The sequence below is a fragment of the Carica papaya genome, chromosome 8 (assembly GCF_054855325.1).
Source record: "Carica papaya isolate Zhongbai chromosome 8, ASM5485532v1, whole genome shotgun sequence".
Classification (NCBI taxonomy): Eukaryota; Viridiplantae; Streptophyta; class Magnoliopsida; order Brassicales; family Caricaceae; genus Carica; species Carica papaya.
Window position 1 is genome coordinate 16071282 of NC_142316.1, and position 16937 is coordinate 16088218.

Genomic DNA, 16937 nt, shown 5'->3' on the forward strand with positions numbered 1-16937 from the left:
GTAGCATTTTACTTAATATTAGAACGAGAACGGGAGGTGCAGTGCGCACGCACAAGGAAACAAATGACGGGAGGGGGAAGAAAGGAGAACGAGTTTATGTATTTGCAGCGCGGAATTAAACGGGTGCGATCATACCAGCACTAATGCACCGAATCCCATCAGAACTCCGCAGTTAAGTGTGCTTAGGCGAGAGTAGTACTCGGATGGGTGACCTCTTAGGAAGTCCTCGTGTCGTACCAATTTTTTTTCAGACAGGTCGTTCGATGTTACGCGCGACTGGAACTAGGGTCTGCTAGTTTATATGCAAATGTGAGTCAAGAAGCAGGAGCATCTTAATCGATATTAGAACGAGAAGGAGAGTTGCAATGTGAATGCACAAGGAAACAATTGATGGGAGGGGGAGGGAAGGAGAAAATGTGTATGTATTTGCAGCGCAGAATGAAACAGGTGCGATCATACTAGCACTAATGCAACGGATTCTATCAGAACTCCGTAAGTAAGGGTTCTTGGGCGAGAGGAGTAATAGCATGGATTACCTCCTGCGAAGTCCTTATATTTCACCCATTTTCTTGTGAAGTCCTCGTGTTGCACCCATTTTTTTGCAGATGATTCTTTCGACGTTACGCGCGACTTGAATTATGGTCCTCAGGTTTATTCGCAAATGTGAGTCACGGCGCTGTAGCATTTTACTTGATATTAGAACGAGAACGGGAGGTGCAGTGCGCACGCACAAGGAAACAAATGACGGGAGGGGGAAGAAAAGAGAGGGAATGTATGTATTTGCAGCGCGAAACTAAACAGGTGCGATCATACCAGCACTAAAGCCAAGGATCCCATCAGAACTCCGCAGTTAAGTGTACTTGGGCGAGATTAGTACTCGGATGGTTGACCTCCTGGGAAGTCCTCGTGTCGCACAAATTTTTTTTCAGACTCGTCGTTCGACGTTACGCGCATCTGGAACTAGGGTCTGCTGGTTTATACGTAAATGTGAGTCAAGAAGCAAGGGCATTTTAATCGATATTAGAACGAGAATGAGAGGTGAAGTGTGAACGCACAAGGAAACAAATGACTGGAGGGGGAAGAAAGGAGGAGTGTATGTATTTGCAGCGTGGAATTAAAGAGGTGCGATCATAGCAGCACTAAAGCCCCGGATCCCATCAGAACTCCGCAGTTAAGTGTGCTTGGGCGAGAGTAGTACTCGGATGGGTGACCACCTGGGAAGCCCTCGTGTTGCACCTATTTTGTTTTGGATGGGTTGTTTGACGTTACGCGCGAATGGAATTATAAACCGCTGGTTCATTTGCAAAGGTGAGTCATGGTGCCGGAGCATATTACTTGATATTAGAACGAGAAAGAGAGATGCAGAGTGCACGCACAAGGAAACAAATTACGGGAGGGGGATGGGTGGAGAGAGAGTGAATGTATTTACAGTGCAGAAAGAAACATGAGGGATCATACGAGCAATAATGCAACAGATTCTATCAGAACTCCGCAGTTAAGGGTGCTTGGGCGAAAAAAGTACTCGAATGGGTGACATCCTGCGAAGTCCTTATATTTCACCCATTTTCTTAGGAGGTCCTCGTGTTGCACCCATCTTTTTGGATATGATTCTTTCGACGCTACGCGCGACTTGATTTATGGTCCGCAGGTTTATTCGTAAATGTGAGTCACGGCACCGTGGCATTTTACTTGATATTAGAACGAGTACGGGAGGTGCAGTGCGCACGCACAAGGAAACAAATGACGGGAGGAGGAAGAAAAGAGAAGGAGTGTATGTATTTGAAGCGCAAAATTAAACAAGTGGCATCATACCAGCACTAATGCACTGGATCCCATCAGAACTCTGCAGTTAAGCGTGCTTGGGCGAGAGTAGTCCTCGGATGGATGACCTCTTGGGAAGTCCTCGTATCGCAATAATTTTTTTTCAGATGGGTCGTTCGACGTTACGCGCGACTGGAACTATGGTCCGCTGGTTTATACGCAAATGTGAGTCAAGAATCAGGGGCATTTTAATCGATATTAGAACGAGAATGAGAGGTGTAGTGTGAACGCATAAGGAAACAAATGACGGGAGGGGGAAGAATGGAGGAGTGTATGTATTTGCAGCGCAAAATTAAAGATGTGCGATCATAGCAGCACTAAAGCCCCGGATCCCATCAGAACTCCGCAGTTAAGTGTGCTTGGGCGAGAGTAGTACTCGGATGGGTGACCACCTGGGAAACCCTCGTGTTGCACCTATTTTTTTTCGGATGGGTTTTTCGACATTACGCGCGAATGGAATTATAAACTGCTGGTTCATTTGCAAAGGTGAGTCACGGTGCCGGGGCATATTACTGGATATTAGAACGATAAAGAGAGATGCAGAGTGCACGCACAAGGAAACAAATGACGGGAGGGGGAAGAAAGGAGAAGGAGTATATGTATTTGCAGCGCGAAATTAAACAGGTGCGATCATACCAGCACTAATGCACCGGATCCCATCAGAACTCCGCAATTAAGTGTGCTTGGGGGAGAGTAGTACTTGGATGGGTGACCTCCTTGGAAGTCCTCGTGTCGTATTAATTTTTTTTTCAGACGGGTCGTTCGACGTTACGCGCGACTAGAACTAGGGTCCACTGGTTTATACGCAAATGTGAGTCAAGAAGCAGGGGCATTTTAATCGATATTAGAACGAGAAGGAGAGATGCAGAGTGCACACACAAGGAAACAAATGACGGGAGGGAGGATGGAGGGAGAAAAAGTGTATGTATTTGCAGCGCAGAATGAAACATGAGCAATCATACCAGCACGAATGCAACGGATTCTATCAGAACTCCGCAAGTTAAGGGTGCTTGGGCGAGAGTAGCACTAGGATGGGTGACCTCCTGCGAAGTCCTTAAATTTCACCCATTTTCTTAGGAAGTCCTCGTATTGCACCCATTTTTTTGCAGATGATTCTTTCGACGATACGCGCGACTTGAATTATGGTCCTCAGGTTTATTCGCAAATTTGAGTCACGACACCTTAGCATTTTACTTGATATTAGAACGAGCACGGGAGGTGTAGTGCGCACGCACAAGGAAACAAATGACGGGAGGGGGAAGAAAGGAGAAGGAGTTTATGTATTTGCAGCGCGGAATTAAAGGGGTGCGATCATACCAGCACTAATGCGCCGGATCCCTTCAGAACTCCGCAGTTAAGTGTGCTTGGGCGAGAGTAGTACTCGGATGGGTGACCTCCTAGGAAGTCCTCGTGTCGCACCAATTTTTTTTCAGACTGGTCGTTCGACGTTACGCGCGACTGGAATTAGGGTCCGCTGGTTTATACGCAAATGTGAGTCAAGAAGCAGGGGCATTTTAATCGATATTAGAACGAGAAGGAGAGGTGCAGTGTGAACGAACAAGGAAACAATTGATGGGAGGGGGAGGGAAGGAAATACATACACTCCTTCTTCCCTCCCCCCCTCCCATCATTTGTTTCCTTGTGCGTTCACACTGCACCTCTCCTTCTCGTTCTAATATCGATTAAAATGCCCTGGATTCTTCACTCACATTTGTGTATAAACCAGTGGACCATAGTTTCAGTCGCGCGTAACGTCGAACGACCCATCTGAAAAAAAATTGTTGCGATACGAGGACTTCCCAAGAGGTCATCCATCCGAGTACTACTCTCGACCAAGCACAGTTAACTGTAGAGATCTGATGGGATCAAGTGCATTAGTGCTGGTATGATGCCACTTGTTTAATTTTGCGCTTCAAATACATACACTCATTCTCTTTTCTTCCTCCTCCCGTCATTTGTTTCCTTGTGCGTGCGCACTGCACCTCCCGTACTCGTTCTAATATCAAGTAAAATGCCACGGCGCCGTGACTCACATTTGCGAATAAACCTGCGGACCATAAATCATGTCGCGCGTAACGTCGAAAGAATCATCTACAAAAAGATGGGTGCAACACGAGGACCTCCCGAGAAAATGGGTGAAATATAAGGATTTCGCAGGAGGTAACCCATCCGAGTACTACTCTCGCCCAAGCACACTTAACTGCAGAGTTCTGATGGGATCCGGGGCTTTAGTGCTGGTATGATCGCACCTGTTTAATTTCGCGCTGCAAATACATACACTCATTCTCCTTTCTTCCCCCTCCCATCAATTGTTTCCTTGTGCGTTCACACTGCACCTCTCATTCTCGTTCTAATATCGATTAAAATGCCCCTGCTTCTTGACTCACATTTGCGTATAAACCAGCGGACCCTAGTTCCAGTCGCGTGTAACGTTGAACGACCCGTCTGAAAAAAAATTGTTGCGACACGAGGACTTCCCAGGAGGTCACCCATCCGAGTACTACTCTCGCCCAAGCACACTTAACTGCGGAGTTCTGATAGGATCCGGTGCATTAGTGGTGGTATGATCGCACCCGGTGAATTCCGCGCTGCAAATACATAAACTCCTTCCCATTTCTTCCCCCTCCCGTCATTTATTTCCATGTGCGTGCGCACTGCACCTCCCGTGCTCGTTCTAATATCAAGTAAAATGTTACGGTGCCGTAACTCACATTTGTGAATAAACCTGAGGACCATTATTCAAGTCGCGCGTATCGTGAAAAGAATCATTTGCAAAAAATGGGTGCAACACGAGGACTTCCCAAGAAAATGGGTGAAATATAAGGACTTCGCAGGAGGTCACCCATCCGAGTACTTTACTCGCCCAAGCACCCTTAACTGCAGAGTTCTGATAGAATCCGTTGCATTAGTGCTGGTATGATCCCTCATGTTTCATTCTGCACTGCAAATACATACACTCTTTCTCCTCCCATCCCCCCTCCCGTCATTTGTTTCCATGTGCGTGCACTCTGCATCTCTCTTTCTCGCTCTAATATCAAGTAATATGCCCCGGCACCGTGGCTCACCTTTGAAAATGAACCAGCGGTTTATAATTCCATTCGCGCGTAACGTCGAACAACCCATCCGAAAAAAAATAGGTGCACCACGAGGGCTTCCCAAGTGGTCACCCATCCGAGTACTACACTCGCCCAAGCACACTTAACTGCGGAGTTCTGATGGGATCCGGAGTTTTAGTGCTGGTATGATCGCACCTATTTAATTTCGCACTGCAAATAGATACACTCCTTCTCCTTTCTTCCCCCTCCCGTCATTTGTTTCCTTGTGCGTTCACACTTCACCTCTCATTCTTGTTCTAATATCGATTAAAATGCCCCTGCTTATTGACTCACATTTGCGTGTAAACCAGCGGACCCTAGTTCCAGACGCGCGTAACGTCGAACGACCCGTCTGAAAAAAATTGGTGCGACACGAGGACTTCCCAGGAGGTCACCCATCCGAGTACTAATCTCGCCCAAGCACACTTCACTGCGGAGTTCTGATGGGATCCGGTGCATTAGTGCTGGTGTGATCGCACCTGTTTAATTGTTGCGATACGAGTACTTCCCAAGAGGTCACCCATCCGAGTACTACTCTTGCCCAAGCACACTTAACTGCAGAGTTCTGATGGGATCCCGTGCATTATTGCCGGTATGATGACACTTGTTTAATTTTGCGCTACGAATACATACGCTCCTTCTCTTTTCTTCCTCCTCCCGTCATTTGTTTCCTTGTGCGTGCGCACTGCACCTCTCCTTCTCGTTTTAATATCGATTAAAATGCCCTTGCTTCTTGACTCACAATTGCGTATAAACCAACGGACCCCAGTTCTAGTCGCGTGTAACGTCGAACGACCTCTCTGAAAAAAAATTTATGCGACACAAGGAATTCCCAGGAGGTCACCCATCCGAGTTCTACTCTCGCCCAAGCACACTTAACTGCGGAGTTCTGATTGGATCCGGTGCATTAGTGCTGGTATGATTGCACCCGTTTAATTTCGCGCTGCAAATACATAAACTCCTTCTCCTTTCTTCCCCCTCCCGTCATTTGTTTCCTTGTGCGTGCGCACTGCACCTCCCGGGCTCGTTCTAATATCAAGTAAAATCCTACGGTGCCGTGACTCACATTTGCGAATAAACCTGAGGACCATTATTCAAGTCGCGCGTATCGTCGAAAGAATCATCTGTAAAAACATGGGTGCAACACGAGGACTTCCTAAGAAAATGGGTGAAATATAAGGACTTCGCAGGAGGTCACCCATCCTAGTGCTACTCTCGCCCAAGCACCCTTAACTTGAGGAGTTCTGATAGAATCCGTTTCATTGGTGCTGGTATGATTTCTCATGGTTCATTCTGCGTTGCAAATACATAAACTTTTTCTCCCTCCATCCCCCCTCCCGTCATTTGTTTCCTTGTGCGTGCACTCTGCATCTCTCCTTCTCATTCTAATATCGATTAAAATGCCCCTGCTTCTTGACTCACATTTGCGTATAAACCAGCGGACCCCAGTTCCAGTCGCGTGTAACGTCGAACGACCCGTCTGGAAAAAAATTTGTGCGACACGAGGACTTCCCAGGAAGTCACCCATCCGAGTACTACTCTCGCCCAAGCACACTTGACTGCGGAGTTCTGATGGAATCTGGTGCATTAGTGCTGGTATGATCGCAACCGTTTAATTCCGCGATGCATATACATAAACTCCTTCTCCTTTCTTCCCCCTCCCGTCATTTGTTTCCTTGTGCGTGCACACTGCACCTCTCGTTCTCGTTTAAATATCAAGTAAAATGTTAGGGCGCCGTGACTCACATTTGCGAATAAATTTACGGACCATAATTAAAGTCGCGCGTAACGTCGAACAGCACATCTGAAAAAAAAAAAATGGGTGTAACACGAGAACTTCCCAGGAGGTAACCCATCATTGTACTACTTTCGCCAAAGCACACTTAACTGCGGAGTTCTGATGGGATCCGGTGCATTTGTGCTAGTGTGACCGCACCTGTTTAATTTCGTGCTGAAAATACATACACTATTTCTTCCCACCCCCCTCCCATCATTTGTTTCCTTGTGCGTTCACACTGCACCTCTCATTCTCGTTCTAATATCGATTAAAATGCCCCTGATTCTTGACTCACATTTGCGTATAAACCAGCGGACCATAGTTCCAGTCGCGCGTAACGTCGAACGACCCGTCTGAAAAAAAATTGGTGCGACACGAGGACTTCCCAGGTGGTCACCCATCCGAGTACTACTCTCGCCCAAGCAAACTTAACTGCAGAGTTCTGATGGGATCCAGTGCATTAGTGCTGGTATGATCGCACCCGTTTAATTCCGCACTGCAAATACATAAACTCCTTCTCCTTTCTTCCCCCTCCCGTCATTTGTTTCCTTGTGCGTGCGCACTGCACCTCCCGTGCTCGATCTAATATCAAGTAAAATGCCACGGCGCCGTGACTCACATTTGCGAACAAACCTGCAGACCATAAATCAAGTCGCGCGTAACGTCGAAAGAATCATCTGCAAAAAGATGGGTGCAACACGAGGACCTCCCAAGAAAATGGGTGAAATATAAGGACTTCGCAGGAGGTCACCCATCCGAGTACTTTACTCGCCCAAGCACCCTTAACTGCAGAGTTCTGATAGAATCCGTTGCATTAGTGCTGGTATGATCCCTCATGTTTCATCCTGCACTGCAAATACATACACTCTTTCTCCTCCCATCCCCCCTCCCGTCATTTGTTTCCTTGTGCGTGCACTCTGCATCTCTCTTTCTCGCTCTAATATCAAGTAATATGCCCCGGCACCGTGGCTCACCATTGAAAATGACCCAGCGGTTTATAATTCCATTCGCGCGTAACGTCGAATGACCCATCCGAAAAAAAAAGGTGCAACACGAGGGCTTCCCAGGTGGTCACCGATCCGAGTACTACTCTCACCCAAGCACACTTAACTACGGAGTTCTGATGGGATCCGGGGCTGTAGTGCTGGTATGATCGCACCTGTTTAATTTCGCGCTGCAAATACATACACTCATTCTCCTTTCGTCACCCTCCCGTCATTTGTTTCCTTGTGCGTGTGCCCTGCACCTCTCGTTCTCGTTCAAATATCATGTAAAATGCCACGGCGCCGTGACTCACATTTGCGAATAAATCTGCGGACCATAATTAAAGTCGCGCGTAACGTCGAACGGCACATCTGAAAAAAGGAAAATGGGTGCAACACGAGAACTTCCCAGGAGGTAACCCATCATTGTACTACTTTCGCCAAAGCACACTTAACTGCGGAGTTCTGATGGGATCCGGTGCATTAGTGCTGGTGTGACCGCACCTGTTTAATTTCGTGCTGAAAATACATACACTCCTTCTTCCCTCCCCCCCTCTCATCATTTGTTTCCTTGTGCGTTCACACTGCACCTCTCCTTCTTGTTCGAATATGGATTAAAATGCCCCTGATTCTTGACTCACATTTGCGTATAAACCAGTGGACCATAGTTCCAGTCGCGTGTAACGTCGAACGACCCGTCTGAAAAAAAATTTGTGCGACACGAGGACTTCCCAGGTGGTCACCCATCTGAGTACTACTCTCGCCCAAGCACACCTAACTGCAGAGTTCTGATGGGATCCAGTGCATTAGTGCTGGTATGATCGCACCCGTTTAATTCCGCACTGCAAATACATAAACTCCTTCTCCTTTCTTCCCCCTCCCGTCATTTGTTTCCTTGTGCGTGCGCACTGCACCTCCCGTGCTCGATCTAATATCAAGTAAAATGCCACGGCGCCGTGACTCACATTTGCGAATAAACCTGCAGACCATAAATCAAGTCGCGCATAACGTCGAAAGAATCATCTGCAAAAAGATGGGTGCAACACGAGGACCTCCCAAGAAAATGGGTGAAATATAAGGACTTCGCAGGAGGTCACCCATCCGAGTACTTTACTTGCCCAAGCACCCTTAACTGTAGAGTTCTGATAGAATCCGTTGTATTAGTGCTGGTATGATCCCTCATGTTTCATCCTGCACTGCAAATACATACACTCTTTCTCCTCCCATCCCCCCTCCCGTCATTTGTTTCCTTGTGCGTGCACTCTGCATCTCTCTTTCTCGTTCTAATATCAAGTAATATGCCCCGGCACCGTGACTCACCTTTGAAAATGAACCAGCGGTTTATAACTCCATTCGCGCGTAACGTCGAACAACCCATCCGAAATAAAATAGGTGCAACACGAGGGCTTCCCAGGAGCTCACCCATCCGAGTACTAATCTCGCCCAAGCACACTTAACTGCGGAGTTCTGATGGGATCCGGTGCATTAGTGCTGTTATGATCGCACCTGTTTAATTTCGCGCTGCAAATACATAAACTCATTCTCCTTTCTTACCCCTCCCGCCATTTGTTTCCTTGTGCGTGCGCACTGCACCTCCTGTGCTCGTTCTAATATCAAGTAAAATGCTACGGTGCCGTGACTCACATTTTCGAATAACCCTGAGGACCATAATTCAAGTCGCGCGTATCGTCGAAAGAATCATCTGCAAAAAAATGGGTGCAACACGAGGACTTCCTAAGAAAATGGGTGAAATATAAGGACTTCGCAGGAGGTCACCCATCCTAGTGCTACTCTCGCCCAAGCACCCCTAACTTGCGGAGTTCTGATAGAATCCGTTGCATTGGTGCTGGTATGATTGCTCATGTTTAATTCTGCGCTGCAAATACATACACTTTTTCTCCCTCCATCACCGCTCTCGTCATTTGTTTCCTTGTGCGTGCACTCTGCATCTCTCCTTCTCGTTCTAATATCGATTAAAATGCCCCTCCTTCTTGACTCACATTTGCGTATAAACCAGTGGACCCTAGTTCCAGTCGCGCGTAACGTCGAACGACCCGTCTGAAAAAAAAAATTAGTGCGACACGAGGACTTCCCAGGAGGTCACCCATCCGAGTACTACTCTCGCCCAAGCACACTTATCTGCAGAGTTCTGATGGGATCCGGTGCATTAGTGCTGGTATGATCGCACCAGTTTAATTTTGCACTGCAAATACATAAACTCCTTCTCCTTTCTTCCCCCTCCCGTTATTTGTTTCCTTGTTCGTGCGCACTGCACCTCTTGTTCTCGTTCAAATATCAAGTAAAATGCCACGGTGCCATGACTCACATTTGCGAATAAATCTACGGACCATAATTAAAGTCGCGCGTAACGTCGAACGGCACATCTGAAAAAAAGAAAATGGGTGCAACACGGGAACTTCCCAGGAGGTAACCCATCATTGTACTACTTTCACCAAAGCACACTTAACTTCGGAGTTCTGATGGGATCCGGTGCATTTGTGCTGGTGTGACCGCACCTGTTTAATTTCGTGCTGAAAATACATACACTCTTTCTTCCCTCCCCCCCTCCCATCATTTGTTTTCTTGTGCGTTCACACTGCACCTCTCCTTCTCGTTCTAATATCGATAAAAATGCCCCTGATTTTTGACTCACATTTGCGTATAAACTAGTGGACTATAGTTCCAGTCGCGCGTAACGTCGAACGACCCATCTGAAAAAAAATTGTTACGATACGAGGACTTCCCAAGAGGTCACCCATCCGAGTACTACTCTCGCCCAAGCACAGTTAACTGCAGAGTTCTGATGGGATCCAGTGCATTAGTGCTGGTATGATGCCACTTGTTTAATTTTGCGCTTCAAATATATACACTCCTTCTCTTTTCTTTCTCCTCCCGTCATTTGTTTCCTTGTGCGTGCGCACTGCACCTCCCCTACTTGTTATAATATCAAGTAAAATGCCACGGTGCCGTGACTCAAATTTGCAAATAAACCTGCGGACCATAAATCAAGTCGCGCGTAACGTCGAAAGAATCATCTGCAAAAAGATGGGTGCAACACGAGGACCTCCCAAGAAAATGGGTGAAATATAAGGACTTCGCAGGAGGTCACCGATCCGAGTACTTTTCTCGCCCAAGCACCCTTAACTGCGGAGTTCTGATAGAATCCGTTGCATTAGTGCTGGTATGATCCCTCATGTTTCATTCTGCACTGCAAATACATATACTCTTTCTCCTTCTATCCCCCCTCCCGTCATTTGTTTCCTTGTGCGTGCACTCTGCATCTTTCTTTCTCGTTCTAATATCAAGTAATATGCCCCGGCACCATGACTCACCTTTGCAAATGAACCAGCGGATTATAATTCCATTCTCGCGTAACGTCGAACAACCCATCTGAAAAAAAATAGGTGCAACACGAGGGCTTCCCAGGTGGTCACCCATTCGAGTACTACCCTCGCCCAAGCACACTTAACTGCGGAGTTCTGATGGGATCCGGAGCTTTAGTGCTGGTATGATCGCACCCGTTTAATTCCGCGCTGCAAATACATAAACTCCTTATCCTTTCTTCCCCCTCCCGTCATTTGTTTCCTTGTGCGTTCGCACTTCACCTCTCATTCTCGCTGTAATATCGATTAAAATGCCCCTGCTTCTTAACTCACATTTGCGTATAAACCAGCGGACCCTAGTTCCAGACGCGCGTAACGTCCAACGACCCGTCTGAAAAAAAATTGGTGCGACACGAGGACTTCTTAGGAGGTCACCCATCCGAGTACTAATGTCGCCCAAGCACACTTAACTGCGGAGTTCTGATGGGATCTAGTGCATTAGTGCTGTTATGATCGCGCCTGTTTAATTTCGCGCTGCAAATAGATAAACTCATTCTCCTTTCTTCCCCCTCCCACCATTTGTTTCCTTGTGCGTACGCACTGCACCTCCCGTGCTCGTTCTAATATCAAGTAAAATGCTAAGGTGCCGTGACACACATTTGCGAATAAACCTCAGGACCATAATTCAAGTCGCGCGTATCGTCGAAAGAATCATCTTCAAAAAAATGGGTGCAACACGAGGATTTCCTAAGAAAATGGGTGAAATATAATGACTCCGCATGAGGTCACCCATCCTAGTGCTACTCTCGCCCAAGCACCCCTAACTTGCGGAGTTCTGATAAAATTCGTTGCATTGGTGCTGGTATGATTGCTCATGTTTCATTCTGCGCTGCAAATACATACACTTTTTCTCCCTCCATCACCTCTCCCGTCATTTGTTTCCTTGTGCGTGCACTCTGCATCTCTCCTTCTCGTTCTAATATCGATTAAAATGCCCCTACTTCTTGACTCACATTTGCGCATAAACCAGTGGACCCTAGTTCCAGTCGCGCGTAACGTCGAACGACCCGTCTGAAAAAAAAAATTAGTGCGACACGAGGACTTCCCAGGAGGTCACCCATCCGAGTACTACTCTCGCCCAAGCACACTTATCTGCGGAGTTCCGATGGGATCCGGTGCATTAGTGCTGGTATGATCGCACTAGTTTAATTTCACGCTGCAAATACATAAACTCCTTCTCCTTTCCATCCCCCCTCCCGTCATTTGTTTCCTTGTACGTGCACTCTGCATCTCTCTTTCTCGTTCTAATATCAAGTAATATGCTCCGGCACCGTGACTCATCTTTACAAATGAACCAGCAGTTTATAATTCCATTGGCGCGTAACGTCGAACAACCCATCCGAAAAAAAATAGGTGCAACACGAGGGCTTCCCAAGTCGTCACCCATCCGAGTACTACCCTCGCCCAAGCACACTTAACTGCGGAGTTCTGATGGGATCCGGAGCTTTAGTGCTGGTATGATCGCACCTGTTTAAGTTCGCGCTGGAAATACATACACTCCTTATCCTTTCTTCCACCTCCCGTCATTTGTTTCCTTGTGCGTTCACACTTCACCTCTCATTCTCGTTCTAATATCGATTAAAATGCCCCTGCTTCTTGACTCACATTTGCGTATAAACCAGCGGACCCTAGTTCCAAATGTGCGTAACGTCGAACGACCCGTCTGAAAAAAAATTGGTGCGACACGAGGACTTCCTAGGAGGTCACCCATCCGAGTACTAATCTCGCCCAAGCACAGTTAACTGCGGAGTTCTGATGGGATCCGGTGCATTAGTGCTGTTATGATCGCACCTGTTTAATTTCGCGCTGCAAATACATAAACTCATTCTCCTTTCTTCCCCCTCCCGCCATTTGTTTCCTTGTGCGTGCGCACTGCACCTCCCGTGCTCGTTCTAATATCAAGTAAAATGCTACGTTGCCGTGACTCACATTTGCGAATAAACCTGAGGACCATAATTCAAGTCGCGCGTAACGTCGAAAGAATCATCTGCAAAAAAATGCTTACAACACGCGGACTTCCTAAGAAAATGGGTGAAATATAAGGACTTCGCAGGAGGTCACCCATCCTAGTGCTACTCTCGCCCAAGCACCCCTAACTTGCGGAGTTCTGATAGAATCCGTTGCATTGGTGCTGGTATGATTGCTCATGTTTCATTCTGCGCTGCAAATACATACACTTTTTCTCCCTCCATCCCCCCTCCCATCATTTGTTTCCTTGTGCGTGCACTCTGCATCTCTCCTTCTCGTTCTAATATCCATTAAAATGCCCCTACTTCTTGACTCACATTTGCGTATAAAACAGTGGACCCTAGTTCCAGTCGTGCGTAACGTCGAACGACTCGTCTGAAAAAAAAAATTAGTGCGACACGAGGACTTCCCATGAGGTCACCCATCCGAGTACTACTCTCGCCCAAGCACACTTATCTGCGGAGTTCTGATGGGATCTATTGCATTAGTGCTGGTATGATCGCACCAGTTTAATTTCGTACTGCAAATACATAAACCCCTTCTCCTTTCTTCCCCCTCCCGTCATTAGTTTCCTTGTGCGTGCGCACTGCACCTCTCGTTCTCGTTCAAATATCAAGTAAAATGCCATGGCGCCGTGACTCACATTTTCGAATAAATCTGCGGACCATAATTAAAGTCGCGCGTAACGTCGAACGGCACATCTGAAAAAAAGAAAATGGGTGCAATACGAGAACTTCCTAGGAGGTAACCCATCATTGTACTACTTTCGCCAAAGCACACTTAACTTCGGAGTTCTGATGGGATCCGGTGCATTTGTGCTGGTGTGACCGCACCTGTTTAATTTTGTGCTGAAAATACATACACTCCTTCTTCCCTCCCCCCCTCCCATCATTTATTTCCTTGTGCGTTCACACTGCACCTCTCCTTCTCGTTCTAATATCGATAAAAATGCCCCTGATTTTTTACTCACATTTGCGTATAAACCAGCGGACCATAGTTCCAGTCGCGCGTAACGTCGAACGACCCATCTGAAAAAAAATTGTTGCGATACGAGGACTTCTCAAGAGGTCACCCATCCGAGTACTACTCTCGCCCAAGCACACTTAACTGCAGAGTTCTGATGGGATCCAGGACATACACTCCTGTTTTCTTCATCCTCCCGTCATTTGTTTCCTTGTGCGTGCGCACTGCACCTCCCGTACTCGTTCTAATATAAAGTAAAATGCCACGGCGCCGTGACTCAAATTTGTGAATAAACCTGCGGACCATAAATCAAGTCGCGCGTAACGTCGAAAGAATCATCTGCAAAAAGATGGGTGCAACACGAGGACCTCCCAAGAAAATGGGTGAAATATAAGGACTTCGCAGGAGGTCACCCATCCGAGTACTTTTCTCGCCCAAGCACCCTTAACTGCGGAGTTCTGATAGAATCTGTTGCATTAGTGCTGGTATGATCCCTCATGTTTCATTCTACACTGCAAATACATACACTCTTTCTCCTTCCATCCCCCCTCCCGTCATTTGTTTCCTTGTGCGTCCACTCTGCATCTCTCTTTCTCGTTCTAATATCAAGTAATATGCCCCGGCACCGTGACTCACCTTTGCAAATGAACCAGCGGTTTATAATTCCATTCGCGCGTAACGTCGAATAACCAATTCGAAAAAAAATAGGTTCAACACGAGGGCTTCCCAAGTGGTCACCCATCCGAGTACTACTCTCGCCCAAGCACACTTAACTACGGAGCTCTGATGGGATCCGGAGCTTTAGTGCTGGTATGATCGCACCTATTTAATTTCGCGCTGCAAATACATACACTCCTTCTCCTTTCTTCCCCCTCCCGTCATTTGTTTCCTTGTGCGTTCACACTTCACCTCTCATTCTCGTTCTAATATCGATTAAAATACCCCTGCTTCTTGACTCACATTTGCGTATAAACCAGCGGACCCCAGTTCCAGACGCGCGTAACGTCGAACGACCCGTCTGAAAAAAAATTAGTGCGACACGAGGACTTCCTAGGAGGTCACCCATCCGAGTACTAATCTCGCCCAAGCACACTTCACTGCGGAGTTCTGATGGGATCCGGTGCATTAGTGCTGGTATGATCGCACCTGTTTAATTGTGCGCTGCAAATACAAAATCTCATTCTCCTTTCTTCCCCCTCCCGTCATTTTTTTCTTTGTGCGTGCGCACTGTACCTCCCGTTCTCGTTCTAATATCAAGTAAAATACTACAGCGCCGTGACACACATTTGCGAATAAACCTGAGGACCATAATTCAAGTCGCGTGTATCGTCGAAGAATCATCTGCAAAAAAATGGGTGCAACACGAGGACTTCACAAGAAAATGGGTGAAATATAAGGACTTTGCAGGAGGTAACCCATGCTAGTACTACTCTCGCCCAAGCACCCTTACCTACGGAGTTCTGATAGAATCCGTTGCATTATTGCTGGTATGATCGCACCTGTTTGATTCCTTGCTGAAAATACATACACTCCTTCTCCTTCCCTCCCCCTCCCGCCAATTGTTTCCTTGTGCGTTCACACTGCACTTCTCCTTCTCGTTCTAATATCGATTAAAATGCCCCTGCTTCTTGACTCACATTTGCGTATAAACCAGCGGACCCTAGTTCCAGTCGCGCGTAGCGTCGAACGTCCTGTCTGAAAAAAATTAGTGCGATACGAGGACTTCCCAGGAGGTCACCCATCCGAGTACTACTCTCGCACAAGCACACATAACTGCGGAGTTCTGACGGGATCCGGTGCATTAGTGCTGGTATGATTGCACCTGTTTAATTTCGCGCTGCAAATACATACATTCCTTCTCCTTTCTTCCCCCTCCCGTCATTTGTTTCCTTGTGCGTTCACACTTCACCTCTCATTCTCGTTCTAATATCGATTAAAATACCCCTGCTTCTTGACTAACATTTGCGTATAAACCAGCGGACCTTACTTCCAGACGCGCGTAACGTCGAACGACCCGTCTGAAAAAAAATTGGTGCGACACGAGGACTTCCCAGGAGGTCACCCATCCGAGAACTAATCTCGCCTAAGCACACTTCCCTGCGGAGTCCTGATGGGATCCGGTGCATTAGTGCTGGTATGATCGCACCTGTTTAATTTTGTGCTGCAAATACATAAACTCATTCTCCCTTCTTCCCACTCCCGTCATTTTTTTCCTTGTGCGTGCGCACTGCACCTCCTGTTCTCGTTCTAATATCAAGTAAAATGCTACAGCGCCGTGACTCACATTTGCGAATAAACCTGAGGACCATAATTCAAGTCGCGCGTAACGTCGAAGGAATTATCTGCAAAACAATGGGTGCAATACGAGGACTTCACAAGAAAATGGGTGAAATATAAGGACTTCGCAGGAGGTAACCCATGCTAGTACTACTCTCGCCCAAGCACCCTTACCTACGGAGTTCTGATAGAATCCGTTGTATTATTGCTGGTATGATCGCACCTGTTTCATTCCTTGCTGAAAATACATACACTCCTTCTCCTTCCCTCCCCCTCCCATCAATTGTTTCCTTGTGCGTTCACACTGCACTTCTCATTCTCGTTCTAATATCGATTAAAATGCCCCTGCTTCCTGACTCACATTTGCGTATAAACCAGCGGACCCTAGTTCCAGTCGCGCGTAGCGTCTAAAGACCTGTCTGAAAAAAATTAGTGCGATACGAGGACTTCCCAGGAGGTCACCCATCCGAGTACTACTCTCGCACAAGCACACATAACTGCGGAGTTTTGATGGGATCCGGTGCATTAGTGCTGGTATGATTGCACCTGTTTAATTTCGCGCTGCAAATACATACACTCCTTCTCCTTTCTTCCCCCTCCCGTCATTTGTTTCCTTGTGCGTTCACACTTCACCTCTCATTCTCGTTCTAATATCGATTAAAATACCCCT

At 47.0% G+C, this 16937-nt stretch overlaps 8 non-coding genes and 28 pseudogenes across 8 annotated transcripts; 7 read left to right on the forward strand and 29 right to left on the reverse strand.

Moving 5' to 3' along the window:
• The first annotated feature begins 121 nt into the window (after nucleotides 1-121).
• Nucleotides 122-240, forward strand: LOC148242993 (5S ribosomal RNA; annotated as a pseudogene).
• A 559-nt stretch (nucleotides 241-799) lies between these two features.
• LOC148242994 (5S ribosomal RNA) lies at nucleotides 800-918 on the forward strand (annotated as a pseudogene).
• A 202-nt stretch (nucleotides 919-1120) lies between these two features.
• LOC148242995 (5S ribosomal RNA) lies at nucleotides 1121-1239 on the forward strand. Its single transcript, XR_015814740.1, has one exon. It is a non-coding gene; the product is annotated as a 5S ribosomal RNA (ribosomal RNA).
• Nucleotides 1240-1799: 560 nt separating this feature from the next.
• LOC148242996 (5S ribosomal RNA) lies at nucleotides 1800-1917 on the forward strand (annotated as a pseudogene).
• Nucleotides 1918-2119: 202 nt separating this feature from the next.
• LOC148242997 (5S ribosomal RNA) lies at nucleotides 2120-2238 on the forward strand (annotated as a pseudogene).
• A 205-nt stretch (nucleotides 2239-2443) lies between these two features.
• Nucleotides 2444-2562, forward strand: LOC148242998 (5S ribosomal RNA; annotated as a pseudogene).
• A 562-nt stretch (nucleotides 2563-3124) lies between these two features.
• Nucleotides 3125-3243, forward strand: LOC148242999 (5S ribosomal RNA; annotated as a pseudogene).
• Nucleotides 3244-3599: 356 nt separating this feature from the next.
• Nucleotides 3600-3717, reverse strand: LOC148243000 (5S ribosomal RNA; annotated as a pseudogene).
• Nucleotides 3718-3953: 236 nt separating this feature from the next.
• LOC148243001 (5S ribosomal RNA) lies at nucleotides 3954-4072 on the reverse strand (annotated as a pseudogene).
• Nucleotides 4073-4277: 205 nt separating this feature from the next.
• Nucleotides 4278-4396, reverse strand: LOC148243002 (5S ribosomal RNA; annotated as a pseudogene).
• Nucleotides 4397-4955: 559 nt separating this feature from the next.
• Nucleotides 4956-5074, reverse strand: LOC148243003 (5S ribosomal RNA). Its single transcript, XR_015814670.1, has one exon. It is a non-coding gene; the product is annotated as a 5S ribosomal RNA (ribosomal RNA).
• A 204-nt stretch (nucleotides 5075-5278) lies between these two features.
• On the reverse strand, nucleotides 5279-5397 carry LOC148243004 (5S ribosomal RNA). The gene has a single exon (XR_015814856.1). It is a non-coding gene; the product is annotated as a 5S ribosomal RNA (ribosomal RNA).
• A 6-nt stretch (nucleotides 5398-5403) lies between these two features.
• LOC148243005 (5S ribosomal RNA) lies at nucleotides 5404-5522 on the reverse strand (annotated as a pseudogene).
• A 205-nt stretch (nucleotides 5523-5727) lies between these two features.
• On the reverse strand, nucleotides 5728-5846 carry LOC148243006 (5S ribosomal RNA; annotated as a pseudogene).
• Nucleotides 5847-6407: 561 nt separating this feature from the next.
• LOC148243007 (5S ribosomal RNA) lies at nucleotides 6408-6526 on the reverse strand (annotated as a pseudogene).
• A 209-nt stretch (nucleotides 6527-6735) lies between these two features.
• Nucleotides 6736-6854, reverse strand: LOC148243008 (5S ribosomal RNA; annotated as a pseudogene).
• A 203-nt stretch (nucleotides 6855-7057) lies between these two features.
• Nucleotides 7058-7176, reverse strand: LOC148243009 (5S ribosomal RNA; annotated as a pseudogene).
• A 559-nt stretch (nucleotides 7177-7735) lies between these two features.
• LOC148243010 (5S ribosomal RNA) lies at nucleotides 7736-7854 on the reverse strand (annotated as a pseudogene).
• Nucleotides 7855-8063: 209 nt separating this feature from the next.
• On the reverse strand, nucleotides 8064-8182 carry LOC148243011 (5S ribosomal RNA; annotated as a pseudogene).
• Nucleotides 8183-8386: 204 nt separating this feature from the next.
• On the reverse strand, nucleotides 8387-8505 carry LOC148243012 (5S ribosomal RNA; annotated as a pseudogene).
• Nucleotides 8506-9065: 560 nt separating this feature from the next.
• On the reverse strand, nucleotides 9066-9184 carry LOC148243013 (5S ribosomal RNA; annotated as a pseudogene).
• A 563-nt stretch (nucleotides 9185-9747) lies between these two features.
• LOC148243014 (5S ribosomal RNA) lies at nucleotides 9748-9866 on the reverse strand. Its single transcript, XR_015816051.1, has one exon. It is a non-coding gene; the product is annotated as a 5S ribosomal RNA (ribosomal RNA).
• A 209-nt stretch (nucleotides 9867-10075) lies between these two features.
• Nucleotides 10076-10194, reverse strand: LOC148243015 (5S ribosomal RNA; annotated as a pseudogene).
• A 204-nt stretch (nucleotides 10195-10398) lies between these two features.
• LOC148243016 (5S ribosomal RNA) lies at nucleotides 10399-10516 on the reverse strand (annotated as a pseudogene).
• A 561-nt stretch (nucleotides 10517-11077) lies between these two features.
• Nucleotides 11078-11196, reverse strand: LOC148243017 (5S ribosomal RNA). The gene has a single exon (XR_015815692.1). It is a non-coding gene; the product is annotated as a 5S ribosomal RNA (ribosomal RNA).
• Nucleotides 11197-11401: 205 nt separating this feature from the next.
• Nucleotides 11402-11520, reverse strand: LOC148243018 (5S ribosomal RNA; annotated as a pseudogene).
• A 563-nt stretch (nucleotides 11521-12083) lies between these two features.
• LOC148243019 (5S ribosomal RNA) lies at nucleotides 12084-12202 on the reverse strand. Its single transcript, XR_015815762.1, has one exon. It is a non-coding gene; the product is annotated as a 5S ribosomal RNA (ribosomal RNA).
• A 207-nt stretch (nucleotides 12203-12409) lies between these two features.
• On the reverse strand, nucleotides 12410-12528 carry LOC148243020 (5S ribosomal RNA). The gene has a single exon (XR_015814526.1). It is a non-coding gene; the product is annotated as a 5S ribosomal RNA (ribosomal RNA).
• Nucleotides 12529-12733: 205 nt separating this feature from the next.
• LOC148243021 (5S ribosomal RNA) lies at nucleotides 12734-12852 on the reverse strand (annotated as a pseudogene).
• Nucleotides 12853-13415: 563 nt separating this feature from the next.
• LOC148243022 (5S ribosomal RNA) lies at nucleotides 13416-13534 on the reverse strand (annotated as a pseudogene).
• Nucleotides 13535-13743: 209 nt separating this feature from the next.
• Nucleotides 13744-13862, reverse strand: LOC148243023 (5S ribosomal RNA; annotated as a pseudogene).
• Nucleotides 13863-14695: 833 nt separating this feature from the next.
• LOC148243024 (5S ribosomal RNA) lies at nucleotides 14696-14814 on the reverse strand (annotated as a pseudogene).
• Nucleotides 14815-15019: 205 nt separating this feature from the next.
• LOC148243025 (5S ribosomal RNA) lies at nucleotides 15020-15138 on the reverse strand. Its single transcript, XR_015815219.1, has one exon. It is a non-coding gene; the product is annotated as a 5S ribosomal RNA (ribosomal RNA).
• Nucleotides 15139-15695: 557 nt separating this feature from the next.
• Nucleotides 15696-15814, reverse strand: LOC148243026 (5S ribosomal RNA; annotated as a pseudogene).
• A 205-nt stretch (nucleotides 15815-16019) lies between these two features.
• Nucleotides 16020-16138, reverse strand: LOC148243027 (5S ribosomal RNA; annotated as a pseudogene).
• A 558-nt stretch (nucleotides 16139-16696) lies between these two features.
• LOC148243028 (5S ribosomal RNA) lies at nucleotides 16697-16815 on the reverse strand (annotated as a pseudogene).
• Nucleotides 16816-16937: the final 122 nt, after the last annotated feature.